Source organism: Triticum urartu, chromosome 1A (genome assembly GCF_056163025.1).
Source record: "Triticum urartu cultivar PI428250 chromosome 1A, HENAU_Tu73, whole genome shotgun sequence".
In the NCBI taxonomy this organism is placed as follows: Eukaryota; Viridiplantae; Streptophyta; class Magnoliopsida; order Poales; family Poaceae; genus Triticum; species Triticum urartu.
Genome location: NC_141873.1, coordinates 542,448,486 through 542,459,566, shown reverse-complemented (window position 1 = coordinate 542,459,566; position 11,081 = coordinate 542,448,486). Strand labels below are relative to the sequence as shown.

Here is an 11,081-nt window from a genome sequence, read left to right as displayed (position 1 = left end):
CCGAAAATATCCAAGGAAATCAAAGATCTGGTTTAACGTATAAATTACTATTTTTTTACGTTAGAGAGCACAGGGGATAGATGCCATGCCAGGTTATGTCTTTGTGTTTAGCTCCTGCCTGATTGCACGAACAACTCTGTTACATTTGACCATGACAAATAAACATTTCCATCGGCGACTCACTTCTGGCATGCATGTTTCCTTGACCTTATGACCCACGGGTTTGATTTCTATTGGACCGACCTGCCCGTAGGTACGGCACAAAAAAGTTTATCTCAAGGCATCTAGGACAGTTTACTATGTGATCTAGTTGGTTGATTGTGCATTGCAGTCACATGGACAGTACGCAGGGGATATCGTTTTCTGTAAGAGTAAATTAAAGTGCAGTTTGATGGTGTTTAATGGTGTGTGTGTGTGTGTGTGTGTGTGTGTGTGTGTGTGTGTTTTAGGAGAGGCTTTGCTAGTGTTGTGCGTAAAACAACTGCTTGTCCAAAGTACAATTTTATTATTTATTTTAAAAAGTTTGTCATTGGATTTTGCACATATAGAATTGGCCATCCGTATGAAATTCGCCCAAAAGTATTGGAAGGCAACCAATTAATCCGGGTGGGCACTCCTATGCCTTTTTCCAATTTCCCCGCTTGTGCGATGTTTCCCTGTCCGGCCTCACACTAGTATTAAACGAAATGATTTGGACGGATAAATATTATCTGAACTCTGAAGTACCCACATTAGCATGGAACATAATATTCCTGAAATCATATGCATGCACAATTATTAATACAAATTGATCTCCTGAGTAGGTGGCATAAACGGCCAAGCAGAAGAGTCGCATCATAGCCCCGTCCATTTCCATGCATCCTTCTTGGCATACTCAATACTCAGAGGAAGATGCTCGTGGAATTAGCGATCCTGGACGGTGTAATTAAGCAACGAACCAATGTGATTGTTCCTGCATCAAGATGAACCCGTTGTCGAGCTGCCATTACCAGCACCACCCGAGGCGTAATTAGCGCAGCTTCAGCCGTGCTGCTGCATGTGCCTGGCACTCACCCTGCCACAGGCCTCGGGTTTATCATGGATTATCCTACTCTGCACAGGCAGGCAGAGATGTGAGGGAGCTAAGAGAGAGTCTGCCCCTGTGCCACCTAGCGATTCCCCTAGTATAAAACCTTGTCAAAGTGGTTAACGCAAACCACAACCAAAGCATAAGGAGATCCAGTAGAGAAGAGAGGCGCACCGGCCCTTTCTAGGCCACCTGGCCCTCTTGCCCTCGAGTTCAGCTCGGATGAACGATGTGAGGAGGCAAGAGAAGCAAAAGGGAAGGGGAGGTGGAGGAGGAGGGCGGCTAGCGAGGATGCTGCGGGAGCACAAGGCCAGGCTCTACATCATCCGGCGCTGCATCGTCATGCTGCTCTGCCACCATGACTGATGCTCGCCCCGTCGATCGATGTGTACCTGCGACCCTGCCCCCTGCTACATCGTCTCTGTCCGGCCACCATGTATCTAGGTTAGGAGTTGTTGTTCGATCTTGGTTTTGTTCGTTTGTTCATAGGCTGTGCAGGCTTGGCAGATTAGCTCTCGGTGTACATATTAGGCAGGGGGGCGTAGGTAGTTGTTTTCTGAATTCTGACGGTTACTCTGGGTTTCGAGGTTTGTTGGTAGTGTGCCGTGGTGCTCCTAAAGTCCTGCAATGGCGAGGATTGCACATGTATCGATCTGTTCTGGGCACGTTGTTGGTATCTTTGGCTGTGTTTTTGCTCTATGGGAAATGGAAAGCCATAAAAAGAAAAGACAGAAAAGGCTTGTCCAGCCCTTTGTCTTCCATCGTGTGATTCTACCGTTGAGGCATGATTGTGATTAGATGTTCTTGCGTCCTCCAAATTAAGATCATTTGTTTGGACGATTCTCCGCACATATGTCCATGTCAAATGCGCAGAATTTGCGGCGGCAATATCAGGATGACACCAACAAAAGTACTACGTATAGTACTCTGTGTCTTTGGTCAAAATTAAATAGTTGTGCACACAACCAAATAAAAGTCCACACTTATCATAGTATTATTTGTCAAGATACTCAGAAAACTGGGGCATTGTTACTTGTGCATTTGGGGTAATTATTCAGTTACTTGCATTGCTCTTAGTTCAGTACTTTAGAAACTAACATCATACATAGAAATTAATGGACATGTGTAACTTCACATTCGTCCACCCGGTGTAGAAATCTACTTGTGGCATCGAGACCAGGGTTAAAAATTTCAACGAATTTCCAATAAAATTTTGCAAATTTTGGTGGGGTCCGAATATTTTTAATCCCAAATTTTGAGCCAGATTCAACCTAATTTAAAAATAATTTAAATTAGGTTAAAATTTATTAAAATGAATGAAATTTGAAATGTCCAAATCCGAAATAATGTCCTAAATACGCAAAATTTCGGTGAGGTACGAAATTATTTTGTTTTTTAAAGTAAAAACCTTGATTGAGACTACTAATTACAGAATTGATAAACCCATTCGCAAAAAAATCCAGCTATAACTAGCTGGATGACAGCATAATTGCGCCGCCAAATTTACAAAAAATATATAATTGGCACATTTTATGTTTTAGTTACTATTACGTGTTCAATTCAGCAATGATATGTCATACATGAAGGAAATTTGTGGGCCCAAATGTTGTCTTGGGAAACAATAGTTGTAATTTTTGTCGAAGTCTTTCTATAAGATTCATTAGATTGTAAGTAAGAACCCTCTTCAGTAACAATTGAATATCTATGGGTGCCTTGAGATCTGTAGCTTAATGTACAAACTCATAGATTTTACTATCGGAAAAGTTATCTGGCATGGCAGCTGCTAGCGGACGCCCTCCTCACCGTTACATGGATCTCAGCGCAGAGCTGACACCACTTCAAATATTGAAATTAATCCGCTCTAATATAAAAGCCGGTAAAATTTTACTTCTCAAAACACCCCAACGCACTACATTGGCTAGCGACGTGAGCTTGCACATGGGAGACATCGGTTTGAATCCCAAGCCCTCCTCAAAGCCTTTCTTTCTTTTCACCATGATGGAATTATATGTTTTTTCCAAGATAAGTTTGGTTTTGTACATGAATTTTTTACTATTAAGAGATGTAATATTCACCATTCACATTTTTATTATTAAGGGATGGAATTTTTTATTATTAAGGGCTGGTATTTTATTATTAAGATATGACATTTTTCTATTATTAAGAGATGTCATTTTGAATATTAAAAATGACATTTTTTTACTACTAAGAGATGGCATTTTTCTTATTAAAGGGTGGCATTTTTATTATTAAGAGATGTCAATTTTATTAGTAAGAGATGGAATTTTTTTATTATTAAGAAATGGTATTTTTATTATTAAGAGATGTCATTTTTCTAAAATTTTATTATCCAAATAAAACATTTTTTCTACAAGCTGGCAGTTTCAAAGTTTACCATGGAAATTATTTTGTAGATCGCATGACATTTTTTATCACACTCATTGTAAATTTACAAATTAGGGTAATGGCAGTTTTATGAAGTAGCATGGCATTTTTCATAATTCAGATCAGGGACAGAATTATTTTTCTTAATATGGCAATTTTTTATACACCTCTTTTTACGTACATAATGGGAAATCTTTTTTCCATTTTTTCTATACAAAAGAAAATGGTAATTGAGCCTGGAGGCCCAAGGGCGAAGCTAAAGGGTGGCCTATGTGGACTCTGGAAAAACCAGTGTTTCCTGCCCTTTTCTGAGCATGGAAATTCCCTTTGATCACGTGAGGGATCAAATCAAGCCCATCTACTTGGAATGGAAGAAGTGCACTTAAACCGAAACAAGGAAAAAAGAAAGGCACTTTTCCTACCTTTTCCCATTAACACGGAGCAGTCAGATAATGAAGTGGAAACCAGCTAGCTAGGGCTAATGTTAATTTTCTTCACTAGACCGCCCGCGCCCCAGCGCATGAAAACGTTTGTTGGTTGATCGACCTACCAAGAAACAAATCGTTCGTTGAGCCTCTCTCCGTGGCAATCATCGACCAGATATTGTGGTCCTTTTACTATTGATCTCTAGCTTTCCCTCTTCCAATCCTCGGCGCGTCAGGGCCCACATGCAAGACAATACTTATATGCTTTCTAATTATGTGGGCCTAGAAAAGAGGTGGATCCCACATGTCATTATATTCTTCTTTCTCCTTCACATACCAAATCCTCACCTACAAATACCCTGTGCACACAACAATCGTGGGAATGACAACGAGGACATGGACACCAACAAGGACATGGCATCCCCAGTGTATGGGCTTCAAAGGTTGATTTGGCTGGGTGGGAAGGGGATGGGGGCTATCAGCGCCAGAGGAAAACGAGGCCAAGTGGGATTTAGAGGAATGGTCGAGAGTGGATCTATCCATAAAATAGTTCGGAGGTTTAATACGGCCATCCAGCCTTCCATTTTTCATGATATTCGACTCACACTTACACCTTTTTCCAAGCGCCAGAAGTATATAGGCGGTCTTATTTTTCAAGTGGGCACTGTTCTCTCAACAACCGAAGGAGCCAGCCAACGTGGCAAAGCGTGGAAACACGTAAGCGTAGAGAAGCCCACTAAAAGCGCGATGAAATTGAATATGGCGCTCCGGTCCCCTGGATATGATCTCTTGTCCTTAGGATTAGATAGCACCCTCACCAATCACACATATCCTAGAGCTATTCAAACCCATCATCTACTACTACCATGCATCACACAACAGCTTGTCCTCCCGCATTTTGAAGCTTTCTCCTCTACCCTTCTTCTTCGGATCGCCGCCAAAACCATTCGGATCATCGTCTTCACCGTCCTCATCCTCATCCACCTCCTCCTCCGCCTATCCGGCAGCCCAATTCTCCTTCTGCTGTGTGTCGACCTGGGAGTAGCCCTGCTTCGTATGAGTGTAGTTGCCGGACTAGGTGGGATCTGAATCTTTCACCTGCCCGTCCTCATAGCCTCCTTCTCCGCTGCCGTTGTGAATGATGTCCAACATCTTCGCATTTGCGTCGCCGTGCGCCTTCTCACCGGCTTTAGGCATAGCAGCGAAGAACATGCTGGCACCAATGTGCTCCCCGCCCACTGTCCGTGCCTGGATGAGCTGTGGCTAAGCAGACTACGAGAAGAGCCGCGGCGTCGCGTTGACGTCGACGATGTAAGGCACATGCCCGGCGGCGGTTGCCGTGAACTGCCTACCAAGCTACTTGGTGGCGTAGTAGTACAGAGCATTGTAATGCTCCGGCCATGGCGGCGTCTGGATGCTAGGCGACACCATATGCGCTTTGCAACCCTGGCTGCGACCTCCACCACGTCTGCGACCAGCACGCCTACCGCCACGAAAACCATCAGCACACCCTTCACCCGCCTTCCGCTTCGCGAGCGTTGCCTCCTTTGCATCTTTCGCTTTGACGCGGTGATTTTGCTGCGTCGAGTTGATCTTCCGGGCGAGGGTGATGATCAGATCCTCCCGCACCTCCCTCACCTCCATCTCCAGCAGGGCCTGCTCTAGTTCCATGCGTTGACGACGGCAGTGAAGAAGAAAGTGGGAGGAAAGGGCAGGAATTGGATAGAGATCTGCGGGATGGAAGAAGAAAGTGGGGAATTTTGGCGTAGAAACAATGCGGGATGCTACAAAAGGGCAGGCCCCGCCTTCATTTTGGGTGGGCCGCGGGTGTAAGAGTTCAAGATGTATCATGTCTAGACTCCCGTAAAGCCCCCCACGTTTGGTTCCAGTTTGCGAAAAAAACGTGATCTAGATAGCTCAGCGAATCGATACAGAACCACGTTGGATGGCTTCCGTGGTCCGGAGCACGCGGTTTGAATGTATGCGGACAGATTCAGAGTCGGTGTTGAATATGCCCTTACAATATATTTCAGGCGCCTGAAGTATGTCGGCGGTCTCATTTTTCAAGTGGGCAGTGTTCTCTCAACAACCGAAGGAGCCAATGTAGCAAAGCGTGGAAACACGTAGGCGTAGAAAAGTGCTCTAACTAAAAGTGTGATGAAGTTGAATATTGCTTTCCGGTCCCCTTGATATGATCTCCTGTCACTAGGATGATGGGCTAGGATAGATAGCACCCTCACCAATTACACATATCCTAGAGCTATTCAAACCCATCATCTCCTACTACTAGCTAGATAGTTAGTTTTTTCTCTAAAAAGCTAGATAGTTAGTTAAGCTAGTAATAGACAAACATATCCTCTGTGATGCAATGCACGAGAGAACTCTGAAGCCGAACGGGAGCTGTCCCTGCGCCCAGAATAGCTAAGCACAGTAGTAGCCTCCTAATGAACTTAGTAGCAAGTGGCTCGGTTCAGACTTCAGACGCGGTCTTATTGCAATGTCGCATGTGTCACCCTTGATCTTCCAAAGATCGTCGTACCCTCGCTGACCGCGCGAATTAACAACGGCTGTAATACACGCGCGGTGGGTTTATGACTTCCAGTGTGGCCCTTCAGTCGTATGAAAGAGCAGCCTAATTTTTTTTTTGCAGGATAATGTGGGTTTTATTTCTCAGAAACAGAATTACAGTCTGTTATTACATCATGAGTAACGCTGTCTGGCACACGGCGCAACCAACAAGCGGTGCTACCACCAGATCTTCCTATACTAGCTAAACTATGAGCAACTCTATTTTGATGACGCTCAATTTTCAACGGAATAAACCCACGCGAGTCCAGAGTTTTCTTAATCTCCAACATGAGATGACCGTATGCAGAATGGTCCAATGAAAGAGCAGCCTAATTAAGCACCCGTAACTATTTCACGGACGATTTTTGGCTGAACGGTACCTGCACGATAGCTAATCCAAGCGTGTAGGGCTGTTCAGAATTGCCAATGGATGATGCGAGGATTCATGTTGTGCATGTATCGGCTAGCAATCGTCGTCTGTGTAGCAATGCTCGCACCCGTAACTATTTCACGGACGATTTTTGGCTGAACGGTACTTGCACGATTGCTAATCCAAGCGCGTAGGGCTGTTCAGAATTGCCAATAGATGGTCCGAGGAGCCATGTCGTGCATGTATCGGCTAGCAATCGTCGTCTGTGTAGGAATGCTCTTAAGCACCGAATATTTGCATGTGGGCGTCGCAGAGTACATGAGACCCCGGGTCAGATGGAGCACCGCTGGTAACGTGTATCTTAATCACGGTTAGTAGGTTGGAGGGATGTGATATCATTTTGTATTAGGGTAAGCTGCACTTTTGTTGGAGGAAAGTGCCCTGTGCTCGTGATGTGCATCCGACGTGGAGGTCCCTACACCTAACTCCTCATTGCATGCTTTCCGCGCTGAGGCCTGAATTGTGGGGCCGGAGTGATGACTTATTAGTCAGAGAGTGAGAGAGAACCCAAAATGCCAAATTTTGGAATTGGATTGGAAAGTGAAAGCATCATTATTTTTATGTGTATTTTCAGTGTCACTTTGTTTCCGCAGATTTATTGATCAAATCAGCAATATAGGCATTCATGAAAAATAAAGGAAATATACCCTGAGAGGTCGATCATCTTCTCCCTCATGAACGGGATGTTGGGACATCACCATCGTTGCCCCTCCATCGCCCGAGCCAGCCAATCATTATTGATCGCGAATGGAATGCGATCATTGTCACCGACCTACCAGACCAATGCTCTTGAGAAGAAATAGTGAAACCATCGCCAAAAGATTCACAATTCCAAGATCCCAACTTCCAAAAAGGCTGACAGGCCATAACAATGTGACCAAGAAGATACCGAAGCACCAAACTGCAAAGGGAGGCTACTGCTACTGCCACACCTCAAACCCTAACCTCGTTCGCCAGAGGGCTAGCACAGGAATCTACACCATCGAGTTATCGATGCCGCCACAACCAACACGGGGGAGATTGAGAGCGGTGGGGTTACACAACAATCTACTTGTGGAGGAGGGTTGGCAATTGCGCATTTGACTAACAAGTGACGTGGATTGTTGGAGCAAATTCTTGTTGTGCTCTTGTGTTATTTTGACGTGATAAAACCGAACAGCTTTTGTAATATTCCAAATGTGTACGTGAAATGGTGTAGATCTTGTTGCTGATCTTCTTCAACTATGTTGTCACTGTATAGTTCATCAACCGGGCCTTAAGTCCACGGACACTTAATTGCGCAAAATAGAATACTATCTGTACGCAATCCTTCTTCCTTCTACTTGGCCCTGTCGGCCACCTGAATATACGGAAAAGAATTCTACAAGACCAGGTCTCACACAAGACTCATCCTGATGGATGACACGTGTCATTCACAAATCATAAACCATCCCCTATCCCTCACTTAAAATCAAGAGAGGGGGGGGGGGGGGAGATTAGATGCTTTGTGATTTGTGAATGCCACGTGTCATCCATCAAGACGGGTCTCACCTGCTAACCGTGAGACCTGGTCTCATATAATTTTTTTTCCTGAATATACATATAGTGTACATCCTCTTAACTCAAGTAATATAAGTATGCAAGTAAAACTGCATGCAGGCGTCATGGATGACTAGTTAAACTTGCCCTCTGCAATCAGTTAGCGCCAATCCATGCACGATCGAGCTAGTTCTTAGTATAGCAGCTAAGCTTAATTAGTTTTTTTTTTGCAGGGGAAGCTTAATTAGGTTTGTTCGAACGCACGAGGCCCCTTGCAAAAAACGCATGGGAGTGGTAGTATACGTACGGTGGCCTTTAATTCCATCGTGGTACGAAATTAAGCGTGCTTAGCACTTGCTCATGTGCCTGGCACTGGCACATGACCACCCGAGCAGACGGAGAGCACGTACCGTCAGCTTAAATGGGCGAAGGAGTTAGAACAATTTAAATGGGGTAATCTTCGACACTTGAGCACCCATTTGATGGCCAGCAGTGAAAATGATTTACCAGCCCGTTGGTCCATCGTAACATAATGTGTATTATGATATTGCTAAGACCAGGGTTTGGATCGACGACTACCCCACGGATATGCAGTTTATGTGATTTTTTTTTTGAAAAAGAAGGATGAACCCCCGGCCTCTGTATCTGGATGATGCATGCGGTCATCTTATTAATTATTCAAAGAGATCATACAAAGTAATACATCAGTGAGTCTGAAGCCACCATCTAGACAACACATGTTGCTATTCCTATCTCATTGATGAAGGTGTGCCGAATATCCGGACTTAATACCAAACAGACATCGCACCAGACCCTAACATTTAAAGCCGGATGCCCCATGCCAGCCACATACCAGGATTGAGTCCCATACCGGACCGACGCACTCTCAAAGGCTGCTGCCGCCATCTTCCACCAGTCCATCTCTAGAGCAGCAACCGACCCATCGACCTTGACTGGCCTGCCGTCGACACCACCACGATGCCAGACAACTCCACCATCCTGCACGAATCCGTCCACACGCGCCCGTCGCCAAACCTCCGCAGCACCATGCCACCGGGATCCGCCGTCGGCCTTGCGGCGGATGAGACACCGCTCTTCCGCTTGTCCCGTCCAACTAGCACTTGCTCCAAAACGATGCCCTTAGGAGGGACAACGGCATCAAAGGTACCATCATCGTCCGATCCGGTAGATCCAGATCTAGGATTTTCCTCGGAGCATCACGAGTGGGGCGCCACGACCTGCAACAACGATGCCTCGAGAAGGGAACGACGTCATAGACGCCGCCATCGTCCGTCATGATCGAAGTTGGCGCGATTTTCATCGAAAGTCGCGTCCCCCCAACCTCGCAGCTGGTTGGAACCGAACGGAGCCTCGTCGTGGAGACAAGGGCCGCCGTCGGCACGCCGGCAGGGAGCCTCCAGCCACCCCTCATCGGTCCTCCTCGCGCCACCGGCCGGCCAAGGCCGTACCGAGACAGATCTAAACAGGACGCCAGATCCGCAACCATCGGAGCCACCCATGTGCCCGCGGCCGCCACACCGCCGCCCATGTAGGTTTCCATCGCCGCCGCGCAGCAAGGGCGCCGCCCTGACTGCCGCCCCTGACCTTCCCGCGTGAGACACCGCCTCCGCCTCACCAGATCTGCCACCGCGACCACCCGACCTGGCGCCACCCGAGGGGAGGCGACGCGAGGGGGATGGGAGAGACGAGGGGAGGAGCTCAGTTCATAATTCATAGCGAGTGTTTATCCACCACAAAATTGTATAGCTCTGAGCATGTAAGGCTCCCAATATATTGGAATCCAATCCAACCAAACGGGCATCGGTATCATTATGAAAAGCCGAAAGTACCAGCTTAGTCTCACTTAACATTATTATCGTGACGTCATGCATTATACTACTACTAAATTGAAAACTAAAAAAGTGTCATTATGAACCTAAAGAAATAGTAGTATACACATGAGAGATCCGGCCGGGCGAAGGATCGTTCATATCATGTGCCCCTCGGCTGCCTGCCTGGCCACCAGCCGCGCTTTTCCATCCGTGTCAAGAAATAATGAAATATCTCAGCCAGCGCAGCCTCGCTTTTCCATCCGACTCCGGAAATTTCTCCATCGGCTGCCTGCGCTTTTCCGCCCACCCATCCATCGCCTTCCTTCCGAGAAACCATGTCCATGGCGGCATGCATGCATGTGAGATTATCTTGAGTGAATCTCAACAGGAACAGGAGGAGGTAGTGACATTACAGGCATATCGTGATCATGGAGCTGGCTAGCTAGCTGATCCGGTGTCTACCGGCTGTACAGAGGCGATTTGTTCCCTCAGACGTGAGTCATCAGAGAGAGAGAGAGGGAGAGGGTGCCGCCGCTGCATGCTCCGCTGTGCTGCATCGTGCATGTGCATGTGCATGCGCCCGTGCAGCGGCATGAAGCTAGCTAGCTAGCTCCACATTTTCTACAAGGGGTTCTTCCTTTTTATGAGAGAAATGCATGTATCTCCTGGGGTAAAATATTTATGATGCATGCACTGCACAAGTATCCAGGCAGGGCCAGTGAGGCCCGAAGAGGCACCGTGCGTTGCTAATTGTATCTTGAGACGGAGAGACTTTCCTCGACGCGCATGAGATGTCTAGAGGGGTAAAATTCGGGCTTTAGGTTAGAATGGGCGAAACGGGTCTGAACTGCCTGCGA

The 11,081-nt window shown here is 46.4% G+C and overlaps 1 pseudogene; it reads left to right on the top strand.

The window, feature by feature from the left end:
- Positions 1-1,196: 1,196 nt before the first annotated feature.
- On the top strand, positions 1,197-1,890 carry LOC147992411 (small polypeptide DEVIL 4 pseudogene; annotated as a pseudogene).
- The last annotated feature ends 9,191 nt before the right edge of the window (positions 1,891-11,081 follow it).